Raw genomic sequence first — 25,995 nt, 5'->3', positions numbered from 1 at the left:
ATAGAAATTATTTTACTTGAGCTGAGAAAAGAAGGATTCCCAAAGATTGGCATAAAACTTATTATTTTCCTACCATATCCAGGGGTACAGTTACGCCAAGCAGAGTTAGATAAAGGCATAAAGTTTAAAACCCTTCAGGAGTTTAAAATAATGACTTATAACACTTCCCATAGTCATTTGAGAAGATTCCATGAAGTACAGATTATAAAACAACTATCTCAGTACCTGACACATAAAATCTTATAATAAATGTTACTCTCCTTGTTTTATAGTCTCATGAGAGAGACACATATGGAAGCAATTACACTGGATCCAGACAAGCAGGGTAATCAAGGAATAGAGATATAAGTAAAGTATAGAGAGTCCTTCTAAACTGTATATTGAGAAGTGATTTATCAAGCAAGTGGCATTTCTGGTGAGTATTGGAAGACACTATAGAATGGCATTTTAGATAGGATGAGGTGCCTAGCTTCTCAGAAGTGTGGGTAACTAAGGTGCAACATTTGAGTATGGAAAGAAGCATTTCCTGCCTCAGCTTATTATTAATGTGTCATTTGTTGACATTGTCAAATCTTTTCCATGTGACCCTGCTTCCTATCCAAGAACATATTACAAAGGCGCAACCAAAATTGTACTTCTCAGCACATCCTCGTTCTTTGTCTTTTCCACCAACAATGAAGGCAAGAGGATGTTCAGCCTCCGTACAGTGACTATACAATGACTCAGTCTTCTTCTCTGGAAAATGGAAACAACCATCCATTCCCCTGAAGATGGAGGGAGGAAGTACATCATTTTGTAGAGAGCCCTTGGCAAAAAAAGGAGTGGTATCTAAATAATTAATCAGTACCCACTTTGGCACACATCTTAGCTATGAAAGACTAGAACACATAGTAAAATCTGTATGTGGACCACAGCCTCACAAAGATTGTACTTAGTAGACTTCTCTAATCCAGAGGTAAATACATAGGCTACTTGTGGTGCCAAAATCACTATGTAGGAGCAGCAAATTCCCAATAGGGCCAACAGTGGGCTGCATCATTGTGTTTTGTGAAACTCTGTATTCCCAAAAGACATTGTCATTTGGGGTGAGATCAGAGACTCTGAATGAATGCTTCTTAGGACACAGTGCTTGTCATAATGTACTCCAGATGTACCTCTCCCCTACGGATCCCATGTCCATCTCTTTCAACTACCCAGCCCCCTTGAATTCTCTACCATACCCTGACCTGCCTTTGTGTATTTTGTATCTTCCACAAGAGCACCTTTCGCAAACTGCTTTGCTTTTCACATGTTTCAAAATCCATTTCAGAAATAAATCAGCTAATCCTCCCCACAGGCTGGGTTCAAGACTCATTATGCTGGATTTTAACTGTCCTGTTTCTTGTCTCTGTTTCATACTTTACTGTAAGAAGATACTGAAAGTTTAATTCTCTGGTTCCTAACATTGTATCTAGTATGCCTGGGACACCTGGAACTTGTGACAGGAAGTGATAACAGCAAGTGCACATTGAGGGAGACATGGAAGACATCCTCAGATGACAGATGGGAAGCTCCGGAAACTAAATTTGAAACTAGATTTGTTTCATCTGTTTGCTAAAAATCAGTGCCCTGAAGAGTCAAAGATACTCCATAACATAATAACCGGAAAGTCTTGAGTTAGCCTACTTTCTGCAAAAGATTAGCTCTCTCCTTACTAAAAACTAACTATATCACCTAACGAGAAGCATCTAACTCAGTTGTGAGGATCATATCCTTACAGAAAGTGTGACATGGGTTGGAATCCTGGCTTTTCCACTTGGTAGCTGTTGTCCTTAATCAGCCAGTTTTGCTGACCTTCCAATGTATCAGCTCTTAAGTGAAGATGTTCATCTATAAATCACTGCTTTAGAATTACATGAGACAATACTTGTTAAGCACATACCACAGCAGTGGGACTAATAAAGCTGTGCAATAATTAGGAGCTAGTATTAGTATTCATAAGTGTCTACACACTGAATGTTTGTGTCCCCCCAAATTCATATATGGATGTTGAGAACTAATCCCCGATTTGATGATATTAGGAGCAGGGGCATCGTAGAGGTGATTAGATCATGAGGGTGGGATCTTTCTGAATGAGTTGATTCCCAGAGAACTTCTCTGTCCTTTCTGACATGTGAAAAGATGGCTATTTATGAATCCAACCCTAAACAAACACTGAAGTATTTCCAAAGACAATACTAGTATTTTGATCTTGGAATTCCAGAAGTAAGAGAAATACAGTTCTTTTGCTTAAAACCTACCCAGTCTACATGCAAGTATTCTGTTACAACAGCCTAAACTAAGATACATATGAAATATAACTCCACTGAGATTACTATCATGTGTGCAATTCTGCTAAAAATTACCAAATAATTATTAGTTCTCATGATAAACATACAATATACAGGCACAAATACCCAGTCCCCATTCTCAACAAAAGACATCAATGTCCTTTTGGCTTTTCCTCTTTTTCAGCCTCCTTCTTTTTGACAGATGAAACTAGCAAAAATATGCTCCCCTCCTTTGGGGTGAGTTTGGACCCCAGAAGGTAAAGGACCCTCCTAGCCTAGAGCACACCAGGTGACTATGGGTCTCTCAGAGCCAGAGTTGCTGTCCATGTAATCCGATCTGGCTGGAGAGAATGTGACTAAGTGAAAACCCATCTGCTGGGAGGTTTCCATGGACTCCCAGGAGGGACCCGGGCAGGATATGAGGCGGCTGCGGTGGTGAGGTGAGGGGTCTGTACGGAAATGGTGAGATTTCCCCACGCGTAAATGTGTCTCACCACAGTCAGCCTGGGTCTCTCCCAACATTACATCACCTGGGAGCTCGGTGCTCCTCCTGTGGCTGAGGATTTAGGAGGGCCTATATATGTGCACGATATGCATATATTTGCGTATCCTCTGTGTGTGTGTGTGTGTGTGTGTGTGTGTGTGTGTGTGTGTGTGTGGTGATGGTGATTATAAACCAGGGCATCTCAAATGAAGTACTGTGGACCTTTTTGGCTGGGTAATTCTTTGTTGCATGGGGCTGACCTGTGCATGCTAGGATGGTAGCAGCATCGTTGGCCTCCATCCCCTGAATACCGGTAACCCATCCCAGCTGTGACAAAACTTCTCCATCCATTTCCAGATGACCCTAAACCACTGCTACAAAAACCAGACAACAGAATAAATTAGACCCCCTTTCTATTAAAGGAAAGAGAAAGAATTCAGTACAAAATAAAATACAGTAAATTTTCAACTCCTTCCTTTTGATCAATGAAACAGCAAACCAGTCGTCCTCATGGAGTTTTAGATATGATTTAAAAGCTGAGCAGGTAACTTTGTCTGATGGTTTAGATGATATTCATCAAATGAAGAAGAAACCCTAAAAGTAATAATAATCATCAACTATTTAGCACCTTCTGTGTCCTAACCTTGGTGCTAAGCCCTTACCTCACTGACTTCTCACAATAGCCCTAAAGGTCAGTGTTCTCATCTCTGTTTCTTCGATGAAGACTCTGAAGTCCAGGGGAAGTGAATAGTCTTGCCTAGGATCACAGAATTTGGATTTGAAACCAGATGTATATGATTTAATGGCAGAATCAAATCCATTCAGTTCTCCTAAACTATTACTTTGGGGTCAGGACCTAACACCACAAAAGTTTCAAGGTCTTGATTAAAACAAAAGCATATGTAACAAGAACTTCTACATCTAGCATCATCCTAAACTGAAGTGGATGAATGTGAGTGGGCGAATCAGACTTTCCATGCCCTTACCTAATCAAGGCTAAACCACATGTATAAATCAACATGAGATAGTACATAACTAACTCCCAAGCGGGTGGCCATGTGGCAGTAGTGAAAGTAAATAATATGCTGAATAGAAAGAACATGTTTTAATCACTTTTTTCTTTATTAAATGAAACTATTCCTGGATGGGCCCACCCATTGAGGCTATTGCTGTGGACACAGGGTTAAGGACATAGACTTGGCATTAGATAGTTCAGAATTCTAACGCCAGTTCTAACACCAACCTCATGACTCTGAAAAGTAATTTAAGGCTGGGAGCCTTGGTGAACTCCTCGGCAAAGTGCAGATTGAAAGACTTCTCAGGATCAGTGGGATTAGCTAATACCAGGCAGTGGGAACTAATATAGAATATCTTACAGCAGCTTGCCTTTACTTTCATTGGGCTCATCACTCATGTACGTACTTAGCGGTCCCATCTGTGAATCTCAGACTCTACATGAGTGGGAACCTTTTTGTTCTTATTCCAGCCCCTCCTATGGTACTTGGCTCTGAGTAAGCACTCATTATTCGATGCATAAGAAATGTTAATATTCACTCTGCCTGTATTTCTGCCAACATGATGACTTCCCAAACATTGGAAATAAATGATAGAAAAACTTTTTATGCCTCCGTGTTCCTACCTCAGCTTCTTTTGGTGTGTTTCACAAAGTACCTATCACAGTGTTTTTGCAGTTACCGTTATAAACTCCTCCAGGGCTGGATGTGTCACCTTTCACTCTCTGTGACATAGTCCCATTACCTATATCTAAGACGCAAAACATATCTGAGTCCAAAAAAGAATTATAAAATAGATACATTGATGGCTGAGGAAGCCTCTGTCCACTGAATCAGAACTCAGATAAAATTATCTTTCTGCCATCTCGCAATTCATCAATACCAGGCTTTAACAACTATAACTGTAAACAACTCTGCCCATACATAGAACAGCCAGGATCAAAAGATTGGTTTGTTATGTTTGTTGTTGCAGAAAAATATACAAATCAATAATTCTGTATTGAATTAAATTGGCTGCTTTTGCAAAGGAAATTGTGATTCATCTTTTCCATATCCAAGCAAGCACCTCAAACACAGATTCAACCATTCACATGTAAAGCAAACATCTATAGTGCTTTTATTATAAGCCAGCACTCACTCAATGTGCTGGTTAAGTCTTGACAGGTTTTTCAAGATGTTTGAAATTATTTGGTCATTGGACAATCCTGTAGATTACCAAAGAGAAACACCAGTTGTTCTTACTGGGCAGCAGACTGTGATAAAGAGCTCAAGAGTCTTAGAAACAAACTCTTCATCCTTTGGTCTCACCACCTTTGGAGAAATAAATATCTGATGCATGAAAGAAACAGTTAAACAAAGCTACATAAACTTCCTGGCTAGAAGTTAGCATCTGCAATGGAACACTTAGGCAATGGAAAGTTCAGTATACCTACATCTCATCATCCCAACCACCATGCAATATCCCTGAACGCAGGAAAAGTCATTACTCTTTCTGTCATTGTTCTCCCTGAGGAGGAAGAGGAAACCAGTATTTTTTGCAGCTGGGCCTAACTAGGAACTTTATATATGTAGCCTTGTAGTAGGTACATTATAGAACTTGAAGGTAAGTTATCTCTCATTTATTTCTCTCAACCATGCCATTTTCTTCTAAATTTTCACTTAAGCAACTGATGGAACATTCAGTGTCAACTCTGTTTTGAGTAGTTTCCCTGGCCCACCTATTTATTCAAGAGTCCAAGGGTCAGCTGGGCGTGGTGGCACACGCCTATAATCCCAGCTCTTGGAAGGCTGAGGCAGGAGGATTACTGTGAGTTCTACACTAGCCTGGGCTACATAGTGAGTTTCAGGTCAGTCTCAACTACATAGTGAGACCCTGTCTCAAAAAACAAATAAACAAACAAACAAAAAAAAGAGTCCAGAGGTCTTCTAAGACCCAGGAAATTTAGAGATGAGCTGTGTATCTCATTCCTCCACAGCCATCACAGACATCCTCATTGTCTGGGACTGTACTGCTAGACTTGAGTAGCTCTGCTTCTTGCTTAGCCATTTAAAATATTAGCATTTGGGTGGGGCCTGGAACTCACTAGAGGCACAGCCTCTTAAGGCACCCCATGCCCATGACCAGCTGAGCTCTTTCTACCTCCTACAGCACTGCACAGGAAGGAGTTTATCGCATTTTTTACAAAACCTACAACTCTTCACACACACTGTCCCTTTGCAGCTGTGTTGGGTTCATTCTGCCCAAAGTTTTAAATGTTACCATATGACTTTTGGAGATCACGTTAGGGTCTTTCCAATATCTATGTTAGATATTTGTCATGATTCTTACATTTTTACATGTTCTCATTATATTAACATTATTCAAATTCAGCACTATTTTCATGTTAGAACAAATAATTCTTTGTTGTGAGAGATCATTCTGTGCATTGCAGATGGTCAGCAGAGTCCACAACCTCTGCCTACTTCATGCCAGTAGCAACCAACAAATTAGGACAGATAAGATATCTTCAGATATCTTCCAAATATCTCTTGGAAGGCAAAAACCCACTCTTGGTTTAGAAATACTGCCCTGGAAGGTAAGCTTTAGAGAGAAGGGGCTGCCTCTGCCATATTTGCAGCTGTGTCCCCAGTGTCTGCCAGGGCCTGTGCATACTGCCAATAAGGATGCAATGAAGAAGTGACTGAGACGCAAAGTTAGTCCACTATGCACTCTCCTTGCTTCTCTCCCCAATTTCTTACCTCTCAATAAAGAAACCAAAGCAGTAAAACATCTTCAGCAAAACATAATGAACAGGATCTTACACAAGATGAAAGGAGCTTTAGGGCCAGGGATTTGGCTCAGTGGTTCCACTGACTGCCTCACAAGCACAAGGGCCTGAGTTCAATCTCCAGTACCAAAAAAAAAAACTTTAGTCCTAACCCTACATTTGACACCAGCTCGCTATTCTTGGTCAAGTAACTTCCCTTTGCCATGCCTCTGTTTATGACTAGTAATATCTACTACAGAGTTGTTAAATGACCACTAACTATTAGATTAAATGAGGTTAAATGATCATTAACTATTAGAAATCAAGCTAGTTGTGGAGGTGCATACTTGTAATCCCAGCACTCTGGGATGTTGAGGCAGGAGAGTTGCAAGTTTGGGCCCAGCCTGGGCAACTTAGTGACTCAGTGAGATCCTGTTTCAAAATAAAAAGAAAGAAAGGATTGGGTATGTACTTCACTGCAAAAGCCATGGGTTTAATGTCCAGTACTACCAAAAAATACACAATTTTGGGGCTCCTCCGTGGCAAAAGTGATAGAATGAAACTATTTTTGCTTATTAGGAGCCCTTTTTGAACTAACCATTCTCTAACACCCTAGCCCAGCTGTGGATCCACGTACCCCATGCCTTTTACTATGCTCCCTGCAATACTTATGAAAATGGACTTATGAAGCCTATTTTGGCTCAGGGATCTGGAGGGTCAGGTCCAAGATTAGACAACAGGCAAAGTTTGGATCTCTGGCAAGGGCAATAAATATCACAGTAGAAGTGTATGTCATAGTGAGTGCTCACATGGCAAAAGTGGAATAAGACAGAGAGCAAAGTCACACAATCTTTTTAGAAGGCATAATCCTTAATGACCTGCAGAGCCATCCATAAGACTCCACCTCTTAAAGATCTACAGTACCTGCTAAAACTGCCACCATGAAGACTTAAACCTTTATATATAGACCTTTTATTGATACCCATTCAAACTATCAAAGGTGTCTTCTTGCTCAATGTAGGTTCTACAAAGAGCTTCGATATGAGTGGAGTATATACAGATGGGGTAAAGAATTCACCAGCCCATCATGGCTCTCAAACCGTGGGGCTGGGATATCTCAGTGGCCTTCAAAAAGATCCTCTTCCACACCACTTGACCTGGCATTCCATTGCAAAAGTGACAGTGGAGAATATCATTGTAAAATTAGCCAAGGTTTAGTCTAGAGCTTATCTTTGTCGTAGCATTGGCAATAAAGTTTAGAATGCATTAAGTTTCATCATGTAAAAGTGTCATTCGTGTGGATCAAATATGATTGAAGTGGGCCAATTTCACATGGGTTACTTATTAGATTAACTCAAATAAGATTGCAATTTGTTGAACAATCAAAATACTTCAAGAGCAACCATTTGCTAATGACTTAGCTCTTTCAACCAGGCTCTGAGGATCTCTCCTTGGCAATGTTTTACTACTTATCTGAGCCCCTGGCAGAATCAACTTGAAAGCAAGTCCCTTTTATCCAGTCTTCTATCATGCAGCTGTACCACTGATTCATCCTGGCCCCACCTCCTCCTGTCCATGGGGATTTTCAAGGCTGCGCCTGATTTCCTTATAAAGTATTTCCAGGGGGCAGGAGGGGGAGGGAATCTCTCTCATCTGCCTCAAGTGATGAGTCATCCATCCATACTCACTGAAGAGCACTCCCCCTGTACCATTCATCTGCAAGTCAAGTTCAATCCTGGCCTGGACAGGTGGGGCTCCAAAGAATTCAGAAAGCCTTTGAACTTCACCAACAGAAACTTCTCTGAAACAGGGTCTGGAAAACTTGCTTGATGTTTCATGAAGGGGCAGCTTCAGTCCCCAGAAACCACAGCCACATCTAATGAGATCATTGACTACAACAGAACCTGGAGGAAAGAAGAGGACTGAGGAGGACAGAGGTCAGATCTGTGCCCTGTTCACAGAAGCACTGGGGCAGTAGAGAGGTTGGTGTGTATGTATGTGTCCACTTACTCCTCTTAGACTACTTGTATGTCTTTTAATTTCCTTAGAATATAAATCTAATCAAGTACAGAAGTGTTACTGAGAATTATTTCAGGTTGAAGCAAACATTTTATTAACATATCTTGATCATTTTTAATCCTGTTATTTCCCTCTCCCTTTCTTCTCTCAGAGTAGCTTGATCTATGTGGAGGATGTTTTAAGCAACCAACTCATCCAATTTGTGTGGGTCTTAATGGAATTCAGAAAAGTTCCTCCCCTCATATGGAGCATTTTCTCATAAGGGATCAGACTCTGATGCTGGCCTCAGCTTTTCCACAGTCTACAGCATGTGGGCAAGGCAAACATTAGCTTTCATTCTCACTTTCTTATCTCCAGTTTGAGCGTGATTATCCCTTATCTCTTTTCAACTTGTTACCATTTTTAAAGCCATGTTATGCATAAGGCCTTAGAGATATCAACCCAGAGTTGCTGTCTTTGGATTAGTTCCCTATTGCTGTTCTAACAAAGTACTGCAAAGTTGGTAATTTAATCAATGACAATGTATTCTCCTGAAGTCTGAAAGCCAGAAATCTGAAGCAAGGTTTAGTAAGCTAAAATCAAGATGTCAGCAGGGGTGGTCTTTCTAGAAGTTATGGAGAAAAATATGCCCCTTGAATTTTTAACCTACTGGTGACCACTGGCCTTCTTTGGCTGGTGGCCACATCTCTCTCATCTGTTTCCTCATCACACTGCCTCTCCTGTGGTCAAATCTCTCTGCTTACCACTGAGGAGAATGTTTATAATTACATAAGAGTAATTTCCTCATCCCAAGATCCTTATCTTAGTCTCAACCACAAAGTCCTTTTGGCCACCACCCCCCAAAAAAAAGGTGATATTTACAGATGCCTTGGATTAGAATACAGACACTTTGGAGGATCATTATTCAGTCTCCCAAACCCTCCTATCAACCTTATGAAGTGGACATTCCCAGTCTAGTTTCACAGATACAGACGGACACAAGATGGGGTTGAGATAAGTGAGAGAATATGGAAAGGGCCACGCAGGAATAAATGGCAGAGCTAAGCGAACCGAAGTCTGTCTCACTTCTGATCATGAACTTCCCCTATGATAAAACGATAAGCCATAAAGCTGATAAAATAGCATTCCCTACACAAGGTTCCTGCAACAGAAATCAGAGCTCATGTTTTCATGTAGAGACTTCTGTAAAACCACACACCGGTAATGGACATTAGTAAAGTCTCGTGAGCACTTGTCGTCTTGGTTTCTGCACTGGTAATATTGAAGCAGCCCTGTGGCGGGTTGAGGGCGCGTGAATGCCATGAAGTGCAAACATAAGTGGACATATTGGACCCAAACCTACTATGAAGGGTGATCTCTAGGTCCATTTTCTGTTGCATAACAGAGTATCTCAGACTGCATAATTTATGAAGAAAAGAGGCTTAATTTTTAGCACAATTCTGGAGGCTGGGCAGGCACTGGCATTTTGATATCTTCTTATGAGGGCTTTGTACCACTGCCAGTATGGTAGAAAGACAGAAGGGCAAGCAAATACACACAGAAGAAAAAAAATGACTGAACTCCCATATGATCTGACAAGTTCCTAAAAAAAAAGGGATCTGCAGGGAATTTAGCTCAGTGGTTCCGCCGCCTGCCTCACAAGCACAAGGACCCAAGTTTGATCCCCGGTACCAAAAAATAAAAATAAAATAATTAAAAAGGCATCAACCCATCCATGAAGTCTTCATCTGCACAACCTTTGGGCCCCACTTCCCTGCACGCCTTCATGAGAATCCAATTCCAACATGAGTTTTGAGGTTAGAATCCATATTTAAACCATAGCAGGTAGGTAACAATAAAGGTGGTAAGGATCACACCCTGAGGACAAAGGACCAGCAAGAGGGTATGGCCCAAAGAGCGCAGTGACTCAAACACTCTTTTGATGCCAGTCCATGCACCCCCAGCCCTGCCCAGAAGCTTCCAGCTCTGAGGAAAATGAAACCACCTGTGGATAAGGGAAATATTTTCACCTGGTCAGCAGAATGTGCAAACAATTAGAAAACAATGAAGAAGGAAGGACTTCTTCAAAGTCTGCTATTAGGGCGATTGGCAACTGTAGTTCCACTTTTCAAAGGAAGCTAGCATTATTTTTCCAAGACAATAATCTCTCAGAGCAATACTAAACATGCCCATGGGGAAACACTCATTTCAATGCCCCCTTTTTACCTTTCCCCACTGTATGTTTTGTATGTGTATATTAGGAGTGAGAGAAAAGTGAATAAGGATGTATGTATAAATGCAGTGAGACCACCATGTGATCAATCCAATCTGAAATCTCATGGCCTATCACAAAAAGAGATAGATAGATAGATAGATAGATAGATAGATAGATAGAATCATTGTCACTCACAATAAACATAGCTATATATTTATAATAGCTATAATCACTAGCATGGTCCACTTGAGGGCAAGAAAGTAATTTTTCCTGTTGAGTAATTGTTAAATTAAGGCATGAGAAAGCGCCCCCAAATAGTTACCAAATTGGGGGCTGGAATTCTGGTAGTGGCTTCAGATTGTCTTTCTGCTACTTATTATCTATGAACTCTGGACATTTATTTGGCCTCTCTGGATCCCACAACCCTCATCTATAAAGTAGAAATAATAATAGGACTGACCCAATAGGCTCATTGCAAAGATTATGTAATTGATTAAATGGTGCCTAAGCCACAGGAACTACTCCATAAATATTATTAGTCACTGTTAGCTTTTGTGGTCCACAAAGAAACCTAAAAAAGAAATGTAAGAGAAATAAGAAAGAATGACAAATTATACTTTCTCCGACACAGCTGTGAAAAATCAAACAAAGAAATTCAGTCTGCATTGATTTCAAAGCTGTGCATTCCCCCTCTGACGTGTATGAAGCCCAAAATGGCTTGAGTCGCTCATACTCATCATCACAGCCTGGGCTCAGACCAGTAAACATGACCAAAAACACTTCCCTGGACTTCTGGAGGGAACATCTCTGTCTCTTCAGCCTCCGGTTAAGTCAGTCTTCAAGACAGCACCAGGTGGCTTCAACCCCTCTCTCCCTGGGCGAATCTCTGCAGATTCCAGGAATGTTTCACACAGAAGCTGGGACTCATGATTTCACAGGCACAATATAACTATGCAAAGTGTGAGCTTTCTATGGAGATGCATTTTGGGGAAAGAAAACTTCATTTAACATCAAAAAGCACTAGATGCTCTAGCTCTGAAGCATCAGCTTGCAGAGAATTTTTACTTCCACTCTCTTACATGGTCTTCACACCAGCTCTGGGAGGAAATTCAAAGTATGGATTTCTATCCTTGATTCATAAATGACTAAACTCATCTTTAAAGAAGGAACTTGTTTCTTCAAAATAATTCACCCTGTAAGTGGAAGAGCCAAAAGGAACCCAAGGCCACTTGTGCCAACCTTATGCCTTCTCTGCTCTCTCTTTCATGCAGCCAACCAGTCAGTCTGCCAGTCCTTCCACGGGAGCTGACATGTTCACATTTTTGGCATGGTACAGTCTTGGCCCTCAATGACAACAACAAAGGTCTGGAATCATCTAATATGTCATTTCAAGAATGTCTTGATTGTTTACCTCCAAAACCTACTGTAGGTCATATGCTTTTCTAAGGCTGTGATATGCATGAATGATAACCCAAATAATTAACAAATAACATGGCATAGACATTAGCTATAAACTGAAGCTAGCTATAACCAGATCTGCCAATAAGCAGATGTCAAGGCACAGGGCCTCCCCTTAGGTGTCTACGGTCTGGCGGAGCAAACAGACAAGGGAAGTACTGTGTGCAATGTACCAAAAATGAAAAATGGTAATGTAGATAAGCATGGAGATGGGGCCCTTCTCACTGGATGTGACAGTCATGAGAACTTCCTTGACAGTAGTAAGTACCATGAAGTAAATCTTGAAAAAAAACGGTTCTTTGTCATGTTGATAAAGTGTTGCTCATTCTAGGAAATTGAACATGTAAAGGCTCACAGGCTTCTAACTTATTTACTTGAGGGTTTTCTTATTTGTTTTTGTTTTTGTTTTGTTTTATTGTTTTGCTTGGTTTGTTTTGTTTTGTTTTGTTTTGTTTCAGTACCGGGGACTGAACTCAGGACCTTGTGCTTATGAAGCAGACAGCAGCACCACTGGGCTAAAACCCCAGCCCATCATTTGAGTTTTTAAGGTAAAAATTTTGAGCTTCTAAAATCCTTAAAAACTGGGCATGGTGGTGCATCTCTGTAAGCTCAGTACTCAGAAGGCAGAGGCAAGAGGGTTGTGAGTTTGAAGCTAGGGTGGGCTATATAGCAAGCTGAAGGTCATCTCGAGTTACATAGAAAGACTTTGACTTAAAAATCTAAAACAAAAAAATGTTCATTTGATATCTAGGATGGAGAGACCAGGAGAGCTGTGGGGTTTGCCTAAAGTCATGTGATCAGTTGACATAATACCAAGACTTGAACCCATTCTCAGCCCAGCTATTATTCTACTGTGCCATGCTGGCCAAATAGTTGACTTCCCTGGCTGATGGGGCAGCTGACTTACTCTTTCTATCAGGAGAGGAAGCTCCCTTCTGTCCTACCTCTGCTTCAGCGAAGTTGTTTGGCCCTTTGTTGTCTATGGAAAAGTGAGAAGAGATGGAAAAGAAGAGCACTCAACAAAGACCTGAAGACAACTTGAGAAATCCTGGCTCCAAGCCAACATGTCTAAGTTAATGACTGACACATGTGTCAGATCTGAACTTCTTCACTGCTTTGGGAGAGATTTCTGGAAACTACAGAGTCACATGGAACTTTGGATGGGTGTTCACACACTAGATGAATCCCAAGGAGAGAAGGAACTAGGAATAGTGATGGAGTGCATAATTAGAATGGGCAGTGGGCAATGCCATGGGGAAGTGGGCATTTGACTTCCTCAGAAGAGGATAGTGCCAACTAATATTCTACTTGTTATCTGGCCCATCTGGGGAAAAGTAATGTATGATATTTAAAAGACCTTTAAGGAAATGAGAATGATTTCACCTGATACAACCTCCATTTTCTCTCTGTCTTCCAAGCCACAATCTCCACCAGCAACTCATGAATGAGGACTGCAAACAAGCAGCAACAAAGTCAGTCCCTGGCCAGGAGCTCTGTGCAGAGGAAGTGTTTACAAGCATTCATTGTGCCCTCTCACTTGGAAAAAAAAAGTGCTTACAGTAGTGAAAAGGATACAACTATGCTAGATCCAGATGCCAAAAGGTGTGGCAACATCTGCTAAACAAGAGGATGAATGGTTACTAACTTCCACAAACATCTTCTGCTCCAAGATCTGCTGGGATTTGGTTGCTCAGCTCTGACTGTAATGATTACCTGCATCACAGTAGCCATGGTGGTCTCTGATAAGTCACTCCGCCTCCCTGGGGCCATTTCCTCATCTGTGTAATGAATGTGTTGGGTATGATAACCCGGATTCCTCCTCAGTTTATATGGGTGAAATGGGCAACCTGAAGTTCTACAGCACAGAACATCAGACATTCCTTTGTTCATTATTTTCTGCATTCAATAAACATTTCCTAAACTTGCATAATGCTCAAGGTTCTGTACTAGGCATAGAAAAACAGTTGTGAACCCTGATTGCAGAAAACCTTGAGTCTCAGAGAAAAATCTAGACATACATATGCATAATTATACCCACAGAGTTAAGAAATGTGCACAATAGGGCCGGGGATTTAGCTCAGCGGTTTGGTGGCCTGCCTTGCAAGCGCAAGGACCCAAGTTAGATCCCCGGTACCAAAAGAAAAACAAAGAAATGTACACAGTAACTTTGCTTGTGGAAGAAATCTACTTAAGAAGCTCCATGGTGAAGTTGGATCAGAACACGATGGTAAATTGAAGTGAGGAGACAGAAGTGAGAATTCGAAGTGGCACAGAGCATAAGCAAACACTCGGGTGTTAGAGAACACGAGTTGTGTATGGATCCATTTGTCCATAACAGAGGCTATAAGAAGTCCAGGGATAGAAAACAAGTCCTTGTCTGAGCACTCCTTACTCTCTAGTACCAAGGTGTGCCTGAAGATGCTGAGTGGCTTTTGGAGAAAACTTCTTTTACCAGTGGCCCATTCTAATGATACACAAATAAAGCTAGTCATTCCTTTCTGATACTGTAATAATGTGCTTCCATGATAGCTGTTTAATTAACGTGTAGTGTAGTCTTGTTTGTTAACACCACTAGGCCATTCCCTGCCCTGAAGACCAGCCTGGTTAGCATTGTTTTCCCACAGTTGGCTAAGCCACCTGCTGAAGGCCTATATTAATGACTGCAGAACACTAAGAGGACTGGGGCAAGGTTCAGGTTAGGAACATTCCTGAAAGAAGCTATATTTATCATTCAGTTTTCTAGCATGCTCTCTTGTCTTATTTAAATACATACATGTAATCATTTGTATATATATAAATATATATATGATTATGTATTTGATATAAATGTAGTTTATGTGCCATAGAACATATAGACTACTATTAATATTTTATTTGCTGACACAGGAGATGAGTTCGGTAGATTTAGGAAAGCCAAGAGGCATGGGAGCTTTCACTCTGAGTTGAAAGACACAGCCTCCTGCTACTGAAATATGCCTTGGCTAAAACACAGAATTAAAAATTTCTACAACAACCAACTTTTTAATCAGCCAAAATGGTTTAAAAGTTCAAATGAGCTGTTTTATGACATGACTATTTATGGGCTTTCTTGGATCTGGGAGCATCAGTTGAGCAGAGATTTTTAGAACTCCAGAGCCAGAGCTACCATTAGGATGACATAAACTTGTCTTGATTTTTTTCAGATGGGGTGGCTGAGGCCCTTAGCAATAATAAATGCTATGCAAATTATGTTTAGTATTAAAAAAAGGTCAATTTAGAAACCTCTATTATTATAGTCAATAAAAAGTCAAAGACCACCTGCAATTATTCTACAGAACAAAAAAACATTTTCCATAATGGTAATGATTTCTGTACAAATGGCATAGCAATTTAATAGGGCTTAAAGTATCATATAAATAGCATCATGTACTCTTCCTGGACAGTAAAATATCACGGAAAAAAAAAAAAAAAACATGGAGCCAGGTGTAATTCAGATGCTTCCCAGGTGTAGTCCCTTGGTGAAATTACATTAGTTCTCTAAACTTACTTCAGTTTCTTCATCTGTAAAAGGGGGACACTTGCACTTATCCTATTTGGTAATGCAAGGACATAATGAAAGTGTTCACAAAGTACCCTGAGGGCACTTAACACAGACTTAACAAAGGAGGGCTGGCTCAGTGCTGGCTACAAGTTACCTGGCGCTTCCTTTCCCTGCTCCTTCACACCTTGGGCTGCATCAAGCCCAGGAGTCCCTCCAGCACAGGCGGCTGCCACTTCCCCCTTCTTCCAAAGCCCCCACAGGCCCTGGGGACACTCAGTGCATGCTAAGCACCAAACCAGCAGATGACTCAGAGCTTGGATCTGATCCACAGCCGGCTGCAGGGTAAAGGCACAGCTCTTGCTCCTGGATTAAGTTATTAACTTTAAAAAAAAATTTTATCGTTTTTCTTTAAAGAAGAGGCTGAGGTGGACTTGCTTCAGTACTGAGAGGAAAGTTCGGGGACCCTTCCCCGGGAGATGCAGCTGAGAAGAAGGCCCTTGATGCAGGGCAGGCACAAGCCCAGAGCCTCTCCCTGGAGGACATTGGGGCCGTGATAATGATTCCTCCAGGCTCCCACTGAAGCAAAAGGGGCTGATCTGCCCTCCCAGCACGGTACCCACCAGCTGAGAATAATCCTGAGTTATCAGCCTGCTGGCCCAGAGAAATATAAACCACCCAGAGCTTTTAAGAGCCTTTATCTCCTCTTTCCAGGAACTGGCTCAGCCCCTGTGCTTTCTCTGAGGTGTCACCGAGCAGCTGCTGCCCAGAGCCCCAGCGAGCTCGGGTAGCGTTTCCAACCGGCTGGAGCAGAGGAGCGAAGCCAGGACCCTGCTCCCTCTGGCTACCCTGGCTTCTGTTTCACAATTACAAACCCCGTTTGGGGAGCAATGCAAAAGTCACACTTCACTAACAGCTACTCTGTGTTGGAGGGCGGCTGAGGAAGCGGGAATTCCTACTTTCGCCATAAATTGTATGCAAATGAGTTCCTTCCCTGGCCCGGAGCCTGGAGTGACTGCGTCTAGCATGAGCTAACCGGGTTCCGCTGGGAGGGGTGTTCCTTTAATTCACCAACTGAAAAAGTGGGGAAGGATGTCTGGAGGCGAGGCGTCCCATTACAGAGCGAGGAGCTCGCTATATAAGCCAGTCAAAGCTGGCTGCTCTGGCCACCGCCTGCCTACTGTCACACGCGGACACACACGCCTCTGCCTCCGGGCTGCACAAAGACAGCGCGGCTGGGACCCCGAGACCGTGCACGTGGGAACCCGCCACTGCTCCCCGCCGGGTCCGCTGCATGGAGCCTGTGGGCGCCTCGTCCTAGGTCTCTCCCACTAGGAATAGGTAAGTCTATTCCGAGCCAGTCATCACGATCATTATGATGTACTGGCGTTTCCTAGTTCTAAGTGGGTTGTTTTATCATTATACAACTTTGGCTTTATTTTCGTCGCTGGCCAAAAGGGGTTACCTATCAGATGATCACAGTACTGTGCGTGCACCTTGCCCGTTCCTGCTTTGCTTGCACTCCTTTGATCTTCTATTTCTTTCTGTTTATTCTAGCTCTAGGAATCATCACACTGGAAGGAGTTTTTGTAAAGTTTTTGTCTCTGCCGTTCTTTAGAATTTTGTCTAAAGCCCCTGCCTGGTTGATTCACCTGTGGATATTTTTTAGTCTTTGAATGCTGGGCAAGTTCAGTTTGAAAGCGGAGGTTTCTCGTTTAGGGATGGGTAGAGGGGAGACTCATAGAGGACTGAGTAGAAAAGACGAAATTATACATCAAAATGGCCCTGACATTTACAGAGTTTTGTACCATCCCCTCATCCAATGTCCACCCTGTGGAAAGAGATACGTTTTAGGGCACAGAGGACAGGAGGTGAGTGTAAGGCCAGAGGAGTGGCAGGAGAGCGCTGGGTGCGTCTTTCCATTATTCCAGGCAGAGAGAAGTATCCCGGATACATCCTGATTCACTGATCCCCAGGTGGGACCCGTGCATGTTTGGGATGCTTAGAGCCAGCAGGATCTCTTCTGAATCAGCTCTCAGGTATCTCTCTACAGTCATCTTTCCCCACCCAGACTCCAGAGAACAGTTTCCTCCGCTTACAGGAAGCCCACCTCCTCTGACAGATTTTTGGGAAGAACACGAGGTTTCCCTAGCCCCTCAGTGTAGTAGAGGACTAAGAGATCAGATTTCAAAGCCAGAGATGCCTTTGGTATTCCCATCACCACACCACACATAGTCCAAGAAAAATCTGTCACTTCTTGGGGCCTCGGTTTCTATTTATCTAAACTGGGGACAGAAACTGCCATTGTAATGAGGAGAAAATGAGGTTGAAGGAGATTAGCAGTGAGTGTTCAATGACTGGAAGCTTGGATAATCACTGTCATTGCTAAAATGTGCCATTACCCTGGAAGTTAAAAAGGGCGCTGAGCCAATCTTGGATTCTTTCCTGTGTGTTCCTCTCATCCCAGCCCAGCCCCTGGCCTTGTTATCCCACCCAGTCTGAGAGTGTCTCGCTAGGCTGGCAGGTTGGAGACTTGGCTGCAGTTCACAAGCAGTAGGTTGTGTTGGCACAGGTTGGGAGAGAAGGTAGCAGCCTGGGGCTGGATGTAAATGTTGAATTGTGATTACAGAATGTCATGAGATTTTGAGTTTAAGCATCTGAGGGTTCTAAAGCTGCTGGCTATAAAGTATAGGGTGCTACTGGGGATTCCTTGGAAATGCTTTTCAATAAGAGGGAGCATAGGACAGGGAGCCGGTTGGAAAAATGAATGCCTCTTTTTCTTGTTCTGGTGGACCTTTTTCCCCCTTTTTAATAGAGCTTTATCATATGTGCTTTAGAAATGAAAACCGTTGCCCACCACAGCCAGTTTCCCGCCTTGTCCTGAGACAGGACGAGCCAAGTTCAGGGCTAGGGAAAATTAGGTTCAGTCCAGAATAAACTCATGGGAGTTTTGCTGGCATGATGTGTTTGTATGTGTGTGTGTGTGTGTGTGTGTGTGTGTGTGTGTGTACTCTTTGCATGTTGCAAGTTAGTGGGCCTTGCCCCTATGCAAGAAAGTAACTGCACTTAAGGAATGAAAGGGGTGCACACTACAAATATTCTGTGATTTGTTCAAACAGTGTAAATGGAATGAGGTTGGAAAAAGGCATTGCCAAGCTCATTGTAATTATTTTATTCTCTATGCTTTGTTCTAAAACCTAGCCTCCCTATCTCATGTGTAAAGAACTCCTCCCCCAAGAGGTTACTAATCTCCCAGTCCTTGGCTGCCTCATTCATATAAAGAGGGTGACAATCAGCATTGCCTAGGGCTCTGGTGATGCTCAATAGAGATAATATATGACCAGGTCTTAGCACAATGCCTTGCACATAGTAAAAGTTTCAATAATGGAAGCTTATCTTAGTTTTTCTGCTTATCAATTTATAAGTTCAGTATTAGTGTACTAAACCATTGATTTTTAAATTTATTTTTTACAATGGAAATATTTATTCAATGAATTTCGGGCAAAACCTCAATATTTTTGACCGAAAAATGTGAGGCTACTTTGGCTGAAATGCGGAAAGAAATTCTAAGCCTCAAACTGGGGTGAGGGATATTTTGCTCCAGGGTATCTTCCCTGGATCCTGACCTATACAAAGCACAGCCACAAATTTCACAGCCAGCAGTGTATGTTCAGGCCACAATTCTGCACTTAGCAAGGAATTCATCCTCTGAGTAGTCTGTAATAGGCAGGAGATCATATACTGCTACAGACACAAATAGGGAGGTGGGGTAATGGATTTAACAAAGGCTCATCATTTTAAATAATTTTAATGATATCCAGAGCCAGCACATATGATAAAGCTACTCTCTGAGCTACGATCACTTGTGGTCATCTCACTAAACATCCACAGCACATTTCCAAGGCATGGACTTCTGTACCCACAGAGAAAAGGGGAGATTGAGTCCCTTGTCCAGGCTCTTAACACACAGAGTGATGGGACCAGGTTTCAGACCCAGGTCTCTATGATCACCAAATCCGAGGCACATTCTTCTGTGTGCACTCTGAATGCTTCTGCTTCTCCCATTGCCTTCAGAGGGAAAACACTTCCTTTCTGACTAAATATGCCCTCCAGGCAGGCTGTGGCCACCCATAAATACAGGAGTAGCCTGATCATATAACCAGAATGGAATTTGGAAAGGGAATTCAAGCTGACAGAATGAAAAACATATCCTCCTTAATCCTAGCCTTTCTAATGCTTACAATGAACTAAGAATACCTCTCTGTTCCTCTCCCTGGGTTTCTGTGGATGTACAGCCATGCTTCCCTAGAAAATGCCCTGCCAACCCAAGTACCAGCCACACTTTCCTCTAGGAAAAAAAATACCCAGTTTGTCCAAGGCACAACCCTCCATTCTGAAGCCACTTCAATTTGAAAAGTAGAAAGTAGGTCAAAAATACTCAGCTGGCTCTGAATACACCGTCCATTTGTGGTGATAAAACACAGGCACACAAAAATAATAAATAGTGAAGGCTGCTGATACGTCTCATATGTGATGGGGATTTGTCAATGGTGTCTCATCTAATTCTCAAACTGCGAGTGATGACGTACTAAGGATCAAGGACGGTGAGTGACTCAGCTGATGTCTAAGAGATTAGAAGAGCGGGCTTTGAACCCCAGCTTTCTAACTAAACCCTGCTGTTCTTTCAGCTTCACTGCATTGTCTCCTGAAGTCCGGCTCAACTGAGCAAATGCAGAACCTTAGATGGCATCTGTAAGTGACAAGCCACGATGGTGGAGAAACCACCAGCTGGCATCAGTGTCTATTGATTCCACAGAGTAGCTGTGCACATATCACTTTTCATGGTTCTCAGAAAAGGTCAGCGCGTGGTAGCACAGCTCTGCCTGACAACAGAAGAGTTCAAATTTCAGCCCTGGGAGAGACAAGAATGAAGTTAGAGGTAGCAGTCAGGTCATTCCCACTGATTGCCATCCCAGAGAAGTAAATGGATGCTTCTCTGAGCTGTTCAGGTGAGAGCTCTGACTGTGGGAGGAGGGCTGCACCTTCTGAGATCCAGGTGAGCTGAGGACCTGCTTCTAAAAAGACTGAGTGGGAGATGAAGTGAAAGCTGTTTGCACAGTCTCAGAGCAGTGAATCCCAGGACTACCTGGAAATGATTGTGAACTCCAGGCTACACACTCTGCCAAAACCTCAGAGAGGAAGATTATAATTCAAACACCTTCTCACTCTGAGAAGATTTCTGGGAATCACCTTGCATGTAACGGTGGACCAGTTCAGACACCTTTAACATGTGGGAAACGGATGAAGGCTGAATTCCAAAGAGGAAAATCCCCTCAAAGTGTGATGGGATGAGCCTCTGGAAAACTATAGGTGATAATTCTACTTATCTCAGAAGACAGCAGTGGCCTCCCCTATCATAAAAGCTGTACATGCCTTTCGATTTCTTTGAGGAAAAAGAAAGTCTGTATAGCTATCTGAATCTGACCCTGGTGACCAGATATTTTTTCCAGTTATGCCCTAAGCCTTCTAATCTTTGCTCTGTTTCCTTCCCTTTTACCTCATATTTCCTCAACTTTAACAACCTAGTGTTCAACATTATCACCACTCTCTTTGACCCGCTGTCATGGAACAAAAGCAAAGTACTGACATTAAAAACATGTTGTGAATGGAAAATCCCTCCCATGTATATTTTTGGCCTCTTTGTCGATGGAAATTTATATATATATATACTCATCATGCCAACTTTTGAAATTTCCTAGAGTTCACAGGTCTTTAATTTTGTAGACATTGTAACTCATAATTTAAAGAGCTTTGGTTGGACCCTTAATCCTTTAATCTTCCTCAGACACCCTATGCCAAGAGCCAGAGATGTTTTATAAGCTCTGAAAGTAGACAGCTTTGTTTCAGAATTAACTACTGATCACCTCTTTCTCTAAAGGAGGTGAGGTGGTTTTTGCTAACTTCTATGTGAATGTGTCCAGAATGTTCCAGGAGCCTCCTGGGGAATAACCCTACAGATAAATTTTACTGAGAGTTCTACAGACACTAAGCTATTTACTCATCAACCATTGTTTCCATTATTGTGGTCACCTCCCTATTCAAATATGTGAATCTACGCCTGAGAGTAGTTCACCCTGACCCCATATAAATAAATGACTGGTGGAGCCAGAACTCAAACCCAGTTATGAGTCCCAAGAAAGTGGTAACAACCATTAGTCCTCAGCAAGTCAAACTCAATCCAGCAATTGCACTTATCATATCTCTCGGAGTTTGTTCTCCCCCAAGCCTGGCCACCTGCTGGCAGGTATCAGAGCCCCAGAATTTACTTAGAAAAAAGTTTCCCTGCTGTCACTGATGAAATGGAGCAGTAAAGATTCTACTTCACTTCTGAAAGTGCTTTTTGTACCAACTTTGTTACTCTGATAATTTATGAGTCATCCTCTCATGCAAAGTATATTTTTTAACAAGCTAAGACAGTCACAAATTTATAATTGAATAAAATGCCTTGTTTGTACATCACTCTCAGCTGTTCCCCAGCAAGTGTATCTTATGTCAGCTGGGTCCCTGAAAGATTGTCACTTGCACAAAGTAGAAAATGGTGGCATTGGGTTCCTCCCTGGGCCTGTCACCAAAAGTTGCTTCTCTAACTCTACCTCATGGATACTAAGGGATTATTTCCATTTCTCAGACTAAAAACAGCAGCCTACTTGCTAAAAAAATACAGTTTAAAAGCATATGAATATATAAAGGACAACGATTAAACAAATGAGTGAATTTCCAGTAGTGGACTTCAGACAAGGGATACTTCAAAGAAGAGCTCAGATTTGGTCACCCAGATGGTGTATGCAAGAGTAAAACCATACCTGGCAGGTTTCAAAGAATGACAGAGACTGAATAATGAATGAAAAATGTTGAATATTTTTGCTCACAGCATTAAGCCTTTAGAGGCAGCACAAAGAAACCCTGGACAGTATCAGTGTGCTGGGAGCTCTGATAAGCATTTAATGTAATGTGACTGCAAGTAACTTCACCTGCAATGAATCCCAGCCAGAAGAACAGAGCCCAGAACATTACCAGACCTCCTCCCAGCCAGAGACTCTTGGAAACACTGTGTGTCCAAGTAGTCACCAAGATACAAAATCATAGCAATAATATTTCTAATGCCTTTCCATGGAAGGGAGAGAGTCTGCAGAAGGCAAATACCTAAGGAGCTTCGATGCAACAGAGGGAGGCTACCTACCAAAAGGTGGTTCCAGCATGGGTCAGGTGCACCATTGGTGCAGTCCCCAGAGGAAGAGGCCAACTCTGAAATGGCCAGGATGTGGAGGGTTCTGCAGAAATAACTTCATGCAAAGATGTTAAGAACAATGTTCTCACAAGTGGGTCCTATAAACAGTTTTTCGATACAATTTAACATTGAAATTAAAAGGGCTCAGGAGCAGCTTCTGAGCTCACAGACTAGTTTGTAAAAAAAAAAAAAATCTCCAAGAGGTACTTTGGCGGCTGCTATAAATAGATGGGGAGGTAAAGGGCAGGCTCCCCCACAACCTTATTTCAACCACAGCCCCTCCACTTTTATCTGTTTTGTGGTTGGAACTTCCGTATGAGATTTTATTTGATAGAAGGATTTTGTGGCAAAAAAAAAAAAAATGTTTTTACAAATTGCTGCCCTACTTTAACATCCTTCACTTTAAAGATGGTGAAACTGAGACATGGAAAAGGGAAGGATCTTCCTAAGATTTCATGCCAGTTGGCAGCAAGGTCAGGACAGAATCCTAGGTCTCCTACCTCTTGCTCATGGAGGCCAGGGATAATTAAAAAACACTGCAGGGCCGGAGATTTAGCTCAGCAGTTCGGTGCCCTGCCTTGCAAGCGCAAGGACCGGAGTTCAATCCCCGGTACCCCCCCCACCAAAATAAAATAAAAAATAAATAAATAATAAAAAACACTGCAGAATTAATACTTCCCTAAGAAAATAAAAATTAACAGCCTTATTCACTAAACAGTCTTAGTTCACATAGACTGAACCAAGAATAAAACAGTTATTCCTGCATAGCAAGTTACCATATAACTTACTGGATTAAAGCAATACATATTTATTATCTCATAGCTTCTATACATCAAGAGCCAAAGCACAAATTAATTGGGTCTTCTGCTTTTGGCTTCTAACACAGTGATGGTCAGGGTCAGGGTCCTATCTGAAGGCTCAAGTGGGGAACAATCATCTTCCAGTTCCACATAGTCAGTTTTAGTCTGACTCTTTCCTTTGGGGCTGTTACACTGACAGCCTCATTTCCTTGATGGCTGTTGAACTGAGACTATTCCCTTTTCCTTACCATAAAGGGCTTCTTCAACATAGCCATTTATTTCTTCAAAGCCAACAAGAAAAAGAGTATTAAGCAGGAGGGACTGTAACCTAATCATAAGATAACACTCTTTCACCTTAGTCCAGTGCTGTTGGTTAAAAGCAAGCTATTAGCCATACCACACTCAAGGACAGGTAACTATGTGCATATGAAAATGACAGGAAGCGGGGACCATCCTTGAGTTTGCTACAGCCTGAAATTCCACAATGTCACTATTGTCTGGTAATTTGTTATTGGTGATGAGCTCACGTAGCCTATCTGTACTTCTGATGATGGGCAACCAATAATTATGGCAGCCACTAAACTAGACTGATGTGTCTCATAGGAGCTCCTTGTCCATTTGTAAGGCAGAGCCAGACGTTTTGTACTAGATGTCATGGCTTAGTGAGTAGCCCTGATTTCTTTTGAATATCACCCCAGAGCTGGGTCTTCCTAGGCAATGACACCAAATTATTTCATTTAACGATAAGACATTCAAGGTGACCAAACTTGAAGCATATCTACTAGCCCTCTCCCCTTTATTCCTCACAGTAGATATAATGAAAACTTAAAACCCAAGATTAATTCCTTTTCTTCTACTGTCTTGACAAGTAAATCAGCTTACTGACTCTGCCCCCCCGCATCATCCTCCATGTTCAACCACCTGCATCTCACAACTTAACCATTGTAACAACTTCCACTTTGGTTCTCATCACACCAATCTTCTCCTTCAAGATATCTCTCAACCTCAAATTCTAAAAGTCAGCATTCCTAGACCTAATAATTTCCAAGTGTTTCTCTTCTGCCCTTGGGAAAATTTCTAACTCCCAGCCTGACATTAATGGTTTTCTATTATCTTGTCTCTGATCGCTAAACAGACCCTGTACTTCAGCTAAAATCATACTTTCCACACCACATGCTTTATGCCTTTTTATGTCCTGGTAAATACCAATTGTTCTTGCCTAGAATGTCCTTCTCTATATTTTTTACTGACTTAATCTCTCTTCAAAATTAAATTCAGATATGTTCTCCCCTGTCAACCCCATTCTACCACATGCTTTTCTTTCTTGTATCTCTTATCATCCTGGGATTGTCCATGCGGTCACTTCTCCATTCTGTGAGTATGTAGTTCTTAGAAGAGAACTGGATATGGTTTATCTGAAGCTGAGCACAACTGAGATAAAGTTAATCTTCCGCAACCAACAAAAAGTCCTTGCTGTGTTGCAGATTGTGACATCTCTTTCTTACCAGAACTGACTCAGGAAGCCAAGGATTTAAAGTTGTTTTCATGCTTTACCTTCTGGGCTCATAACTGTGCAGAGTGATGATATAACATTGGATGGGAGGAAGCCAGCCCAGCCCTAGGACAGGAAACCGTTTCAGGACACAGCCTTCAAGGAATGTCCTTGCTTTCAAAGGTGGCCCCTAGGGTAAAGGCATGCATTGCTAAACCGGTACCAAGGACAGAGGAGGCTTGTCTGGGATTTGGGACTGAGTCAGAAGAGGTGGCTGAAAACTTGGAGGTTATAGCAAGAATCAACCAACGACTAATGGGAGAAATGAATATGCTCAAGGAAGGAGTAAAGACAAAGAGCTCTCTGTCTTAGAACATGAAGAAATTCACAGCCCAGGGGAAGGGATGAATAATGGCTAAGAGTATGGGTTTGGCATCAGAAAGCTCTGCGTTCAAAAGATATTTGGTTGCTAGGCAATCTTGGCCAAATTAGTTAAGTTCTTTAAGCTTTATTTTCCTCATCAATATTTACCAACTTTGGAACATTATTGTGAGGATTAAATGACCTAGTGCAAGCACATTGCTTAGCACAAGAGCTAACATTCAGTGCAAATTTCTTACAGTCATTGTTACCTGCCATTGAAATGGTTCTTCTTTTTTTTTTTTTTTTTTTTT

At 42.0% G+C, this 25,995-nt stretch overlaps 1 protein-coding gene across 8 annotated transcripts in view; it reads left to right on the top strand.

Annotated features, from left to right (window-relative positions):
• Positions 1-16,657: 16,657 nt before the first annotated feature.
• Positions 16,658-25,995, top strand: part of Tnc (tenascin C) — a 94,288-nt gene continuing 84,950 nt past the window's right edge. For 2 of the 8 annotated variants that reach the window (XM_010639445.2, XM_010639444.2), the window contains exon 1: positions 16,660-17,082. The gene's annotated coding sequence lies outside the window, so the exon portion shown is untranslated. Of the gene's footprint in view, positions 17,083-25,995 lie in introns of all 8 variants that reach the window. The other 6 variants (XM_010639443.3, XM_010639447.2, XM_019209824.2 and 3 more) reach the window with 6 other exon arrangements.

This window comes from Fukomys damarensis, unplaced genomic scaffold (genome assembly GCF_012274545.1).
Source record: "Fukomys damarensis isolate Sample0158 unplaced genomic scaffold, DMR_v1.0_HiC HiC_scaffold_36, whole genome shotgun sequence".
In the NCBI taxonomy this organism is placed as follows: Eukaryota; Metazoa; Chordata; class Mammalia; order Rodentia; family Bathyergidae; genus Fukomys; species Fukomys damarensis.
This window is presented reverse-complemented; position numbering and strand designations above follow the sequence as displayed.